Raw genomic sequence first — 12,827 nt, 5'->3', positions numbered from 1 at the left:
GCTCTAATAAATTTGTTAGTCTCTAAGGTGCCACAAGTACTCCTTTTCTTTTTACTTAATGCAGTACATGACTTTGTGTCATTTATAAAGCTTGAGTTGACCTCAAAAATTAAAGATGTTTTCCGTTGATTCAGTATAAAAATAAAAAAGCAGAACCCTGAACTCATTAAAACTTGAGGAGGGTTCCTTTATGCAGCATATTTTTTTTAAATTGATCTAAATAAATTTACAGTAAGTCTAGGCCTTAACATATGTTGTCATACTTTCAAATTTAATATTAAACAGATATATTTTAAAAATAAAATGTATTTAATTTAAATTTAAGAAATAATATTTTTTAAATTATTTTCTATATTATTTTTATCCACGCTAATTAGGGAGACTATTTGTGTCTTAGTTTAGTTGGGGCTTGTAACAGCAGTAATATTAAAGCTTTTGTCTTTTGATTAGGGGAATGATAACATTAAATTATCTCACCTATAATATTAATCATTTAATGCTTGGAAATAACTTTCCTGTAGTAGTATTCTCCAAGGCACTGTCTCATATAACATCAGTGTGCAATGCAAGAACAGATTTGGCTGTTTCTCTAAGCAATGAGCACCTTCCTTTTCTCAGGAGATTCAGAGAGATTATAGATTCAGCTCTGCAGTGCCAGAAACTTTAGCAACATTAGGATTTGAGGATGTTGTATAAAAACTTTTTTCTCTAGGCCGCTGTTCAAACCCACTCCAAGGTGTTCTTGAGTGGAAGTTGTTACAATCTGATAGCTGTTTGGCCTACATAAAGAGATGATGATGATTCTCAGGTTGTTTCCCAGTATCTGTGTAAGAAGAACATTGAAGTGAAAATCAAAGAATTATCCATTAGTGTTTCTATAAACCCTCTTCTTCCACACTTCTAGGGACAGTTGTTCCCTTTCCAACAACCACATTTGTCACTAATTTGCACATTTGTAGACATTCTTCACAGAGTTGCCAAGGATTCAGTAGTCATGAACAGATGATCACCTGAGATATACTTGTTCTCTAGATAAAAAGAGGACTTTAGTCTCATGACAATGAACCCAGCAACTTTCACCACCACTGAATTCACCAAAAGAGAAATTGAGGAAGGTTAGAGGAGAGTTACCAGGTCTGACGCTCTTCAGTATTAAAAAAAAATATCTAGGTCATTATTGGAACACGCTCTATTATTTTCCTAAAAGCTTGCTTGCTTTATTATAAATTTATAAAATTATAGAGTAGAGCGAACGTAGGTTGATTAATAATATTGGCCTATGAGGGGTTTCCTGTGTTAGAGTTACAGTCACATCCTATGGAGTGGGCTTTAACACATTCTTTTAGCCAACCATTTGGATAGCATTTTAGGAGTAGTTTTGGTTAACTTTGGCTGCTATGCTTTTGGTTTGAGGTAGTGAATGTCCAGTGCAGATGATGGATCAAAAGGAAATGAGAGAGAATTTCGTGACCCGTTAGTAGCTGGGGAGTAAAATACTTTTGGCCTCCAACTGGTAATACTGCAATGACCAATCAGGAAATATAACTTGGTAGCTGTAGGAAACTAGAAGGAACTGTGGAAGAAATAAAATGTTAGCAAGGCACTCTGCAACCAGTGATTCATTAAAACCAACTTTCATAGGGGGAAGTAGTTTAAAGGTACTTTTAGATGAACATTTTGGGGGAAATGGCTTTCCCCTTGAGCCTCTGCCTTTTATTCTTCCCTAAGAACAGAATGCAGAGATGACGCAAGATTCAGGCTTGATGGCCCAGAGATTAAACTTGCCACCTGCCTTATTGGAACTAAGAGTTACAGTGTCCTATTTTGGAGTTGTTTACCTTGAGGGCAAGTGGGAGGAGAGGCTACTATGGTTAACTTCTCAATTTGTAAATGAGCCTTCATAAATGATGCTATGAATTTACAATATCTTTGTAAATAAAGAAAAAAATCAATATTTACTTTAGTTAAAAGGCTCGATCAATATAAGGTTGTTCTTTTATCCTACTGAGCCCTTTTGTTTGGATCAGGGCTGCAAGGTATTCAACTTCAAAGGGAAGTTAATTTAATATGTTGAAATATTGTGCATTACATGTATATTCTATCCAAGTTTCATGATTCTGTGACCTGAACCTATTCCATAGGGCAAGTGAGGATATTCATATTCAGCAAAGAATCTAATACAGCCCCTAAGAAGAGTATTGTTTACACTGAATGTGTTAAATGAAAATGAGTCTTTAAAGTCTTGTCCATGATGGGGCTTGTAACAGTGTTTTGAAACTATGTTAATACACTGTTACACCAAAACACAGTTTCAGTGCATATTGGAATCTGTTTCAAACTATGGTGGGGGCGGGTTACGAACCTTGGGTGGTAATCTGTATATAGGTTTGGAAAAATTTGTTTATCTGTAACTGTATGTAAGTAAATGTTGATTTCATTGTACATGTTCACACAGATGAAAAAATATTTCAGTCAATAACAGGGTGGATTTGATTTAAATAATGATTTCAGTCACTTGTCAGGAAGACTCGGATTTCTTCATAAAAGTGCATTTTTGTTGGTTGTTATAACCTTACTAGATATTCAATTAGGAATGAATTAGTTCAAAGGAAGAAAATATTCTTTCTACACTGGCAGAAGAAGCTACTGCTGTTAAAAGTGAGATTATCACTTCAACAGTTCTGAATCCAAGTGCTTAAGTGACTTCCACCAGTTCACTGGTGTGACTTTCTTTAAAACATCATCAGCAAACATCTACTTCTTGAATCGTTCACCCTTAGCTCTGAAGTTTATTATAGTTGGCATTATGGGGGCTGATTGCTGGATGTCCATGTCATAGCCAGCTCCTCTTCTTCAGCAAAAAGAAAAGGAGTAGTTGTGGCGCCTTAGAGACTAACAAATTTATTTGAGCATAAGCAAACTTCAGCAGTTAGTTTGATCCTGGTACCGAGTATTGAGAATATTTGCAAGAAAGTGAGCTGGAGATAGTGCTTGTCCATTCATTTTTTAAAAACAATAAAACAGCTATTTCCCTGCATTTTGTTTAAGGCTACAGAAATAGGCTTCAGGGTACTCAGCATGTGTTCAACATTTCTCTTAAGCCCAATGTTGAGAACTTTGGCTGTGACAGTGCCATCTATTTTTTCATGATTTTGTTCACAAACTGTCATCAGATTAGGCCAGTTCTTGATATAGTGCTCAATCCAGTCCATTACTGAGTTCCATTGCACATCTTGTGGGAGGGTTAGATTGGTTCCTCCCACTTTTTTCAGAGCAGCTGCTGCAAAGTGGTTGTTATGGAAGTATTTTGCAATTTCAGCAACATTAGCCATTATTTCTGGAACACTGAAGTCTTTGGCTAGGAGATGCATCAAATGAGTAGGGCAACTATATGTTATTAGCTTGGGACTCTCTTCTAAATTTCTTCTCATCTTGGATGCATTTGCAGCATTGCCTGTGACCAAGCTGCATACTAGACATTTTAATTTTTTTCACAGTTTGTTATAGCTTTTACTGCTATTACTTGTAAGTATTCTGCTGTGTGTGCATTTCCTGATGTATCAATTGTTTCTGTAAGAAAGACATTCCCTTCTTCTGTTGTCACACAAGCACATTCAGTAGGATCATTGTGGACATTGCTCCACCCATCAAGACTCAGGTTAACAATTTCACCCTCTAGACCTTTTGCACACTGCGCAATTTCTCTTTCATACACTTTATTCAGCAATTTGCCTGCCACATCTGCTCTGTTGGGTGGACTGTATCCTGGTCTTAATGACAGCACCATGTTAATGAAAGTGTGGGTTCTCAATTATACAGGAAGGAGAGTTTGTTACATAAACAATCCGGGCAATTTTTTTCGTCAATTACCTCTTTTTATAATCTCCTGGTTCTTATTACAAACTTATCTATGGTTGTTTCTGGATGATGGAGATTTTTTTTTCTTTTTGCTACAAGTGATGTACTGTGGCTGTGACATACATGATGTGACTGAAACACTCTCATTAGCAGATAACTCTGAAACTATAGAAAATGATGGTGATCTTGAAGGTGGATAGTCTTCAGAATCCTGTATTCTGAGAATGGATTCACCTAAACAAAATAAGTCAATGCATTTATTTAATTATTATTACCATACTTCTTATTTAGTATTACTCATTGCATTCGCTGACACTCAGTACTCCTTTAAAAGTGAAATTGTAAAAGGAAGATCTGCCTATTTCAGCTGTTTATTTTTATCACAACTGCATCTAAAATGATAGTGCCATAGAGTAACAACTATATTTTTTGCTCAATCATGAGAATTCAAGAGTAGTCCAGAAAGAAGACAGGTAGTCCTTAAGAAAGAAGTCTGAAATAAAAAAGTTTACCAACCTGAAGATCTTGCATGTTCAGACATGTTGCTTTCATAATCTTCAATGCAGCTTTCTCCTGAGAAGGAGCACTTCTCATGATGATGTTTCATTCGGGCAATGAGGCCTTGCATTTCTTTGTTGCACTGTTTGCATTTTGCACACATGCCTGTCTTACCCACAGGTAGAGGAACTTCATTAAAATACTCCCAAACTGGGTCTCTTTTACGGCCTGCTATTGTTATAGGTTTTCCCTTCTAATGAGAGAATGGTATGGTAGATCTCAAATCAATGAAGGCTACACTCAGAAAGACCTCAAGACTTCTGGAATATGCTGCTCAAACAGTTTTTCACTTTTGTTTCTACTGCCTCTCCCTCCCTTCTCACATTTCTCTCCAGACTTGTTCTCTTGTCCAGATCTGTTCCGCCCCCAACAATCTTCTATTCATTGAACTTTTTGAAACTTTGCTCTTTTAGAGAGAGGTAAGGGATTGACTCAGTATACACAAATTTGCAGAGGGACAAGAGGGTTGAGGTCTCTTCCTTCCTTCCTTCCACATTTTTGCTGTTAACAATCATGTTACCTCTGAGACACAAATCCAGAATTTGAGAACTGCAAAACTAAGCATGTTTGATGGTATCTTCTAGACTGAGCACTGAGTCCCATTGGGCAGATAGAAAGATTAACCTAAATAATCTATACAGAAGCCTATGGAACCCCAAAAGATTGGATCCCTAATCCATGAACTATTAGAACTCATTTACAAATCTTTTCTTAAACATTCCATGAATATATTGTCTCATACTATAGCATTAGAATTTATAATCCCTATTCCATGGTGAGATATCTTTGAGCTATAATGTTTCTTAATTAAAACTTTTAGATAGGTTTTTTCCTCAAAAAGCATTTTATCAAAAAAATCTGATTTAAATCAATAAAATCCATTTTTTAAAAATCATTGCTTTTTATCCACCCTGGTCAATAATAGGAAATTCACAGATAGGCAAAGTAAAAAGAATGCTGCTTAAGAGCTGGATTTAAGGATGTTTGTATATTTTGACATGTGATGTTGACAAATTATGTTTTAATGGTTGTAAAGCTTTAACTTTTTGAATCGCAACATCTACTGTCATTCAGTAATTATTGCCTGACACCCCGTCCATAATATCGCACCACTGTGAAAATTTAAATACCAAAAAAAGCTTTAAAATAAAATGGATATTATCCAATAAAATTATAAAAAAATAAAATTGAATTCTGCCAAGCCTATCTATATAGCATGATTGTTTCATAAGTATTACTTATCTTCGATAAAGCACCAAGTCTTGCTCGTTACAATTCTGTTCATAATTCGTTGACAAACATAGTTCTGTCTGTGTTGGCCAGGGAAATAGTTTATCGCACCTCTAGCAAAAAGTATGTTTAATTATGATTTATTTGAAAGATGCTAAAACAGAGTAACGAGACATTGCTTTGATAGCAGTTTTCAAATATAGTTTCATTTAGCAGTTTCATGCTTCAGCGGGCCTTTTCTATAGCAGAATAGAAGTAGTGTGTTTGATTGAGAAGCCAAATGCAGCTTGCTTTTCCCCTTCACACAACCCTCAAACATCTTTGAACTCTGACTGCTGGCATAGACAAGACCAAACTGTGTTCAACATGCAATAAAAAATTAATATTTAGCCCTTGTTAGAACCAGTTAGGGTGCATCTACATAAACAAAAACTGGACACTTAATTCAGCACTTTAATAGGTCCACTAGTGGCAGCAAATTCTAGTGAAGCAGCACTAGACATTACAATGGTAAATGTTGGTGCCTTGTGTACACTAGAACTTTTTCATTATCACCAGTGGAGCTATACCAGTAAAGAAAGATAATTTAGAATTTTGCTATTATAGATGGGTCATAGGGTTGGTTAGAAACTGTTAAGAGCTGTTCACACTTCCTGCATTGAGTGTTTATCAGTGATTTGGTGTTATCTGCACAAGTGACTCACTAACCTATATTCAACTGTGGTTTGGGGAGGTGAGGGCAGGTAGGGGAGAGTCATTTAATATCACATATCAAATATGGCTTAATTTCTAGTGTAGACTTTGTAGATAGTTTCTTAAATATGATTACAAAGTACCGGTTTCACAAAGAGATACTTATACTTACTATACAAAAAGATAACATTGTATAAAATTTTCAATAGCACTTAAATATTTAGGGGGCTAAGTCCCATTAACCTTCAATGACACTTAGGCTATGTCTACACTGGCACTTTTGTTGTTAAAACTTTTGTCGCTCAGGGATGGAAAAAAAACCCACACTTCCTCCGAGAGACAAATATTTTAACGGTGAAAAGCGCCAGTGCAGATAGCACTTTGTCAACGGGAACCGTGCTTCTGCCGATTAAGCTACTGCCCCTCATTGGAGATGATTTTAATTTGTCTCTGGGAGAGCTCTCTCCCGGTGACAAAGAGCGGCTACACTGCTTACCTTACAACGGTGCAGCAACAGCGGCACAGCCGCGCTGTTGTTAGGTGTGCAGTGTAGACATAGCCTTAGACTCTGAAGTGCCTATGTCACTTTTGAAAATGTAACTTATGTTCTCAAGTCACTTTGGTGCATTTGAAAACTTTTTTCTGTTTCCCCAAAATTTATAACCAGGTAATAGTCTCATGATCAAGCCTTTAACCTACCTACAGATTCTCAGAAAATATAGTTTACCAAAACTCCCCCTCACATTCATATAAATGTTATGTCATCTCTTGCATTTTTTCCATTTATATTCTTTCCCAGCAGAAGACACCGTAAGCACAGGCGTACAAGCATTGGTGGAGTTATGGGTATTCTAGTTACAGTTTCTTCTACAAGAAATTTCAGAATCAGAGTTCTTTCTTGTTTTGTCTATGACTATCCATACTAGGTAGTGAGATATACAACACTGCATCCTGCCACTGTGTAAAATTTCCCCAAAACACAGGTGTTTGTATTGACAAACAAACTTATAACAAGATAGGCATGAATCTTCAACAGACTAATTGTGTGTGTGCAAACATCTGGGGAAAGTTGGTGATACCCTGTTGAAGAGAGGATTTTGGAGTCTGTTGTATTGGCTATGCGTGTTTCTGGGAAAGAGATTATGTGAAGTTTGAAAGTGAATACTGGCAACTGACCTATCTGGGATACTCTTGTGCCCTTGGAAGCTAGATGATTAATGCAGAAAGGTTGGAAAGCACATAATTATATAAGGACCAGCAACCATTCTAGTTCTCCATTAGTACTTTGCATGCCATAACATTAGTGCAGCGGTCCCCAAACTTTTGAGAGTTACGCTCCCACTTACCTCGTCTGCGCCCTCCTTGCACTTCCCCCCCAAAGCTGGGGCCAGGAGTGGTACTGCAGCTCTGGAGGGGAGGGATGTGGACAGGAATAAGGGGGCTGAAGCTGGGGCTGCAGCTTGGGGGTGCTTCTGTGGCTGAGAATGGGGCCGAGGCTGGGGGCAGGAGCAGAGCCGTAGGTAGGCTGCAGTGGGGGCCGGTAGCCAGACCTGTGGCCAAGTGTGGCTCTGCTCCCGGCCTTGCCCCCAGCCTTTTCTCCGGACTGGGAACAGGGCCAGCAGCCAAGGCTGGGGGCTGGCGTGGGGCTGGGAGCAGAGCCACGCTGAGGTTGGGGACTGGGCCAGGGATGTGGCTGAGGGCGGGACCAGAGTAGAGCTGGGGGTGAGGAGGGTCTGGATGGCCCTCCTTGCCCCAATGGGGGTTGGCCTGTGCCCCTCTACACCCCTCTAGGGGGATATGCCCCACACTTGGGGGACCTCTGCACTCGTATATAATTAAATATATGACTGTCTGTTAATATGCAAATAGGCAGGTTAACCTTAGGTTAAGATAATACTGCATAAGGTGCAGAAATCAGGCTAGGGGTGGCAGAACCCAGATGGCAGCTTTCACAGTCATTTCTGTGTGTGCAGAAGAAGCCTTGCACTGACTTTGTTGAAGTTGGCATCACCTGGCTGCCACAGACCTCAATTCTTGGCAGTCTGGGTGGATGCCATCTATAAACTGAGCTGGTGTGAATAAACAAGTGGATCATTCTGCCAAGAACAGTGGCAGGGTGATGACTGTGTGTCCTGCCAGCCTTTGAGGATTTTTCCTGAAAGTGTTTTCTGTGGTTCTCTAAGCAGGGACCTCACACAAAATAAACCAAGGAGTTCAATTTACTCCAAACCATAAGCCAATATAGAGTTCAAAGGGGTCAATCAATCAGAAGATGGAAGGTCTTCTGAGGCGGAACCTTCACTTACACAAATCCAATGAAGTGAAGTGCTAAGTGAGGTGTCTCATTTGATATATACCAACCATTTGCGGGGGCATGTGGCATTGCTTGTGAATGAAGGCTGTTAACCTGAGGATTAGAAGATTCTGAAACACAACATATTTCATCTGTTTATGCAGGCTGAACACTAGGAGCTAGTAAAAATAGCAAAAACTGTGGCTTGTGAGAATCAGAAACAATCTTCAGCCACTTGGAAAAATAACTACTTTTATAAAAAGAAAAGAAGTATTTGTGGCACCTTAGAGACTAACAAATTTATTTGAGCATAAGCTTTCGTGAGCTACAGCTTACTGGGGTTGGGGGACTCAGTTTGGGGGGATCCTGGGAGTTCCTGAGGGTTTGGGCGGGCTCACTGCTGTAGCTCATGAAAGCTTATGCTCAAATAAATTTGTTAGTCTCTCAGGTGCCACAAGTATTCCTTTTCTTTTTGCGGATACAGACTAAAACAGCTGCTACTCTGAAACCTACTTTATCTATGGTATTTGTATGGTACACATCACACTGGTTTCATTCACAGTATATTTTGTGTCCCTAATAGTCTTACATATTGGATAAGAAATTAGGAATGTGATTTTAATGATGTGGAAGTGAGCAGGACAACTCAGGAAGTACAGACAGCCAGGACTGCAGTGCTGACTCGAAGACCTGGGCTACTTTTTCCCCACAGGGGAGGACTCACTGTTCCATATAGTAGAGATCAGACAAAACAGTGAAGGGTTTTCTTTGACAGTTATACTATAGATGCTGTGGCTTTGATGAGTGTTTCCAGTTAGGAGAAAGAAATTAAGGAAATTGGATTGAGATACACAAAGTCTAAAGCATCTAACTTTCTGTTTGTTTAATTTCTTTCCCCATTTGGAGTTTGTCCACATTTTCTTTTTACTTCACGTCTCTGTCAGCCTGAGTTGTGCAGAAGGGGCAAGGGATTCAATAAGCACCCTACTTACTCACCGTGACTGATGCCCTGTAATGGATTCAGCTAATGGGAACCAAATCTGATACTGTCAAATAGGATTAGCAGCCAAGCTGGCTGGTTTGAACTCTGCCTGAATGCCAAGCGGATACGGGTCAGTGGGGTTTTTTTGGTATCTTGAGCAGCCTGGTGTTGTCAGATTTCATATTCCACAATGGTCTTTGAGAGTGTTCTTTTGCTCTATGGTGGCCTTTTTCTTCAGATTGAATTTATATTCAAAAGTCTAATTCCTTCTCCTGCCCCCCTTTTTTTTTGTTTTTTGTTTTGTTTGCCTTGTGTGCTCTGTCTAGTTTAATAGGTGGAGAAGAGAAATAAAGGGAAAAACAGAGGCTTGTCAGTTTACAGTTCTTTGTGGATGCCATGGAAGTTCCATAACTTATTTTCCTTTGGGTGACACCATGGGAGGTCAAAGTGTGCTTATGTGGCCAAATGATGGCCCACAAAGTTCTGGAGTGTGGTCCTTTTTCCCCTTCACCTTCAGCATAAAGATATGTCCTGCAGAAAGACCCTCTTGTATTAAGGTGCTGCATGCTGTCCATCTTTGACACTTCAGCTGCTATTTAAACCAGAAATACTTTTGGAAATCTTCAGATAACCATAAGATTATTTTCCCTCTTTTCACATATTGACGTGCAGTAGTGAGAGATCCATGCTTATATTATCTCCAGGCTCAACTAATACAGTGTAGTGTAACTACAGATGATTGAACGTGCAGCAGCCCTTTTAGTACTATTGCTTACCATCTGTATCTCTGTATTTTGGGAATGTTTCAAATGGGGGAAACTTCTCTTAAAATTGTGAGACCTTCCACTACCCAGAAGAAGAAAACTATAATGGCATCTACACGGTGGAAAATTCTGAAATATTAATGTAAGATTATCATGTCAGATGAATGTCTGGTAAATGTAAAAGGGATATGTCTAAAAGATATGGTAAAAGAGAAATGTATTTATTATTTATTACACAATCAACCTGTGGATTTACTGAGGAGAGTCAAGTACTGGAAATTGTGTCAAATCTCATATTTTAGGGCAGAATCATCCCCGTGTACAGTATTACATTTCACAGTGGTGTATCTCATTGGAGGCTTAAAATTGTTGCTTCTGTTCTGAAGTATTGGATAATGGCCACCATCAGTGACCAGTGAAATACAAATGTCCTGATCTACAATGGAAAATGCTGTCTTCTGCCGTTCATATTTTTTTAACTTTTTGGTTTTGTAAGAAATGGGTTTTTTAATTTATTTTTAGGCAAGCAGAAGATATTCTGGTATAATCAAATTTTCTAGAATTTCAAAAATTTTAATTTTCAGTCATTTATTTTTCCCTACCTTGAACAAAGTATTGCTTAAGCTACGGTTTTATGACCTTCAGAGGTATAAATCTGGTATTTTCAGTGAATATCTCAGGATATACATATAACAGCCAATAACCACATGCCATGTGGGGTTAAAATCTGAGGGTTATGTTTTGATGTTTAAATATTAAGGCTGTCGATTTAATCACAGTTAACTCATGCGATTAACTCAAAAAAATTGATCGCGATTAAAAAAAATTAATCACTATTTATCATCACACTTTTAAACAATAGAATACCAATTGAAATTTATTAAATATTTTTGATGTTTTTCTACATTTTCAAATATATTGATTTCTATTACTACACAGAATACAAAGTGTACACTGCTCACTTTATATTATTTTTATTACAAATATTTGCACAGTAAAAATGATAAAAGAATAGTATTTTTCAATTCACCTAATACAAGTACTGTAGTGCAATCTCTTTATCATGGCAATGTAACTTACAAATGTAGATTTTTTTTTTTAATGTAACTGCTCTCAAAAACAAAACAATGTAAAACTTTACAGCCTACAAGCCCACTCCGTCCTACTTCTTGTTCAGCCAATCACTAAGACAAACTAGTTTGTTCACTTTTATGGGAGGTAATGCTGCCTTGCTTCTTATTTATAATATCACCTGAAAGTGAGAACAGGCATTTGCATGGCACTTTTGTAGCTGGCCTTGCAAGGTATTTACATGCTAGATATGCTAAGCATTCATATGCCCCTTCGTGCTTCGGCCACCATTCCAGAGGACATGCTCCCATGCTGATGATGCTCGTTAAAAAAAATAATGCGTTAATTAAATTTGTGACTCTTCTCCTTGGGGGAGAACTGTACGTCTCCTGTTCTGTTTTACCCGCATTCTGCCATATATTTCATGTTATAGCAGCCTAGGATGATGACTCAGCACATATTTGTTTAAGAACACTTTCACAGCAGATTTGACAAAACACAAAGAAGGTACCAATGAGAGATTTCTAAAGATAGCTACGGCATTTGACCCAAGGTTTAAGAATCTGAAGTGCAAAATTTGAGAGAGGTCAGGTGTGGAGCGTGCTTTCAGAAGTCTTAAAAGAGCAACACTCCGATGCGGAAACTACAGAACCCAAACCACCAAAAAAAGAAAATCAGCCTTCTGCTCAGATGATCAAAATGAATCTGCGTGGGTCCACTCTGTTTTGGATCATTATCAAGCAGAACCCATCATCAGTGTGGATGCACATCCTCTGGAAGGGTGGTTGAAGCATGAAGGGTCATATGAATCTTTAGTGCATCTGGCACGTAACTATCTTGTAATGCCATGCAAATGCCTGTTCTCACTTTCAGGTGATGTTGTAAACAAGAAGCAGGCAGCATTATCTCCTGCAAATTGTAACTGTCAGGGTTCCTTCCCCACTCTGAACCCGGGGGTACAGATGTGGGGACTCGCATGCAAGACCCCCTAAGCTTATTTTTACCAGCTTAGATTAAAAACTTTCCCAAGGCACAAATTCCACCTTGTCCTTGAACAGTATGCTGCCACCACCAAGTGATTTAGACAAAGAATCAGGGAAAGGACCACTTGGAGTTCCTGTTCCCCCAAATTATCCCCCCAAGCTCTTACATCTCCTTTCCTGGGGAGGCTTGAGAATAATATCCTAACCAATTGGTTACAAAGTGAACACAGACCCAAATCCCTGGATCTTTGGTCACTGGAAAAAAAATCATTCCGTTCTTAAAAGAAGAATTTTCTTTTAAAAAAAAAAAGAAAAGGTAATAATCCCCTCTGTAAAATCAGGTTGGAAGATAACTTTACAGGGTAACAAAAGATGCACAAAACACAGAGGAACCT

General features: G+C 38.4%; 1 protein-coding gene across 1 annotated transcript in view; it reads left to right on the top strand.

Annotated features, from left to right (window-relative positions):
• The window catches only part of ERC1 (ELKS/RAB6-interacting/CAST family member 1), a 563,466-nt gene that overhangs the window by 169,072 nt on the left and 381,567 nt on the right, over positions 1-12,827 (top strand).

This window comes from Dermochelys coriacea, chromosome 1 (genome assembly GCF_009764565.3).
Source record: "Dermochelys coriacea isolate rDerCor1 chromosome 1, rDerCor1.pri.v4, whole genome shotgun sequence".
In the NCBI taxonomy this organism is placed as follows: Eukaryota; Metazoa; Chordata; order Testudines; family Dermochelyidae; genus Dermochelys; species Dermochelys coriacea.
Note: the sequence above shows the minus strand (reverse complement) of the source record. Positions and strands in the feature narration are given on the sequence as shown.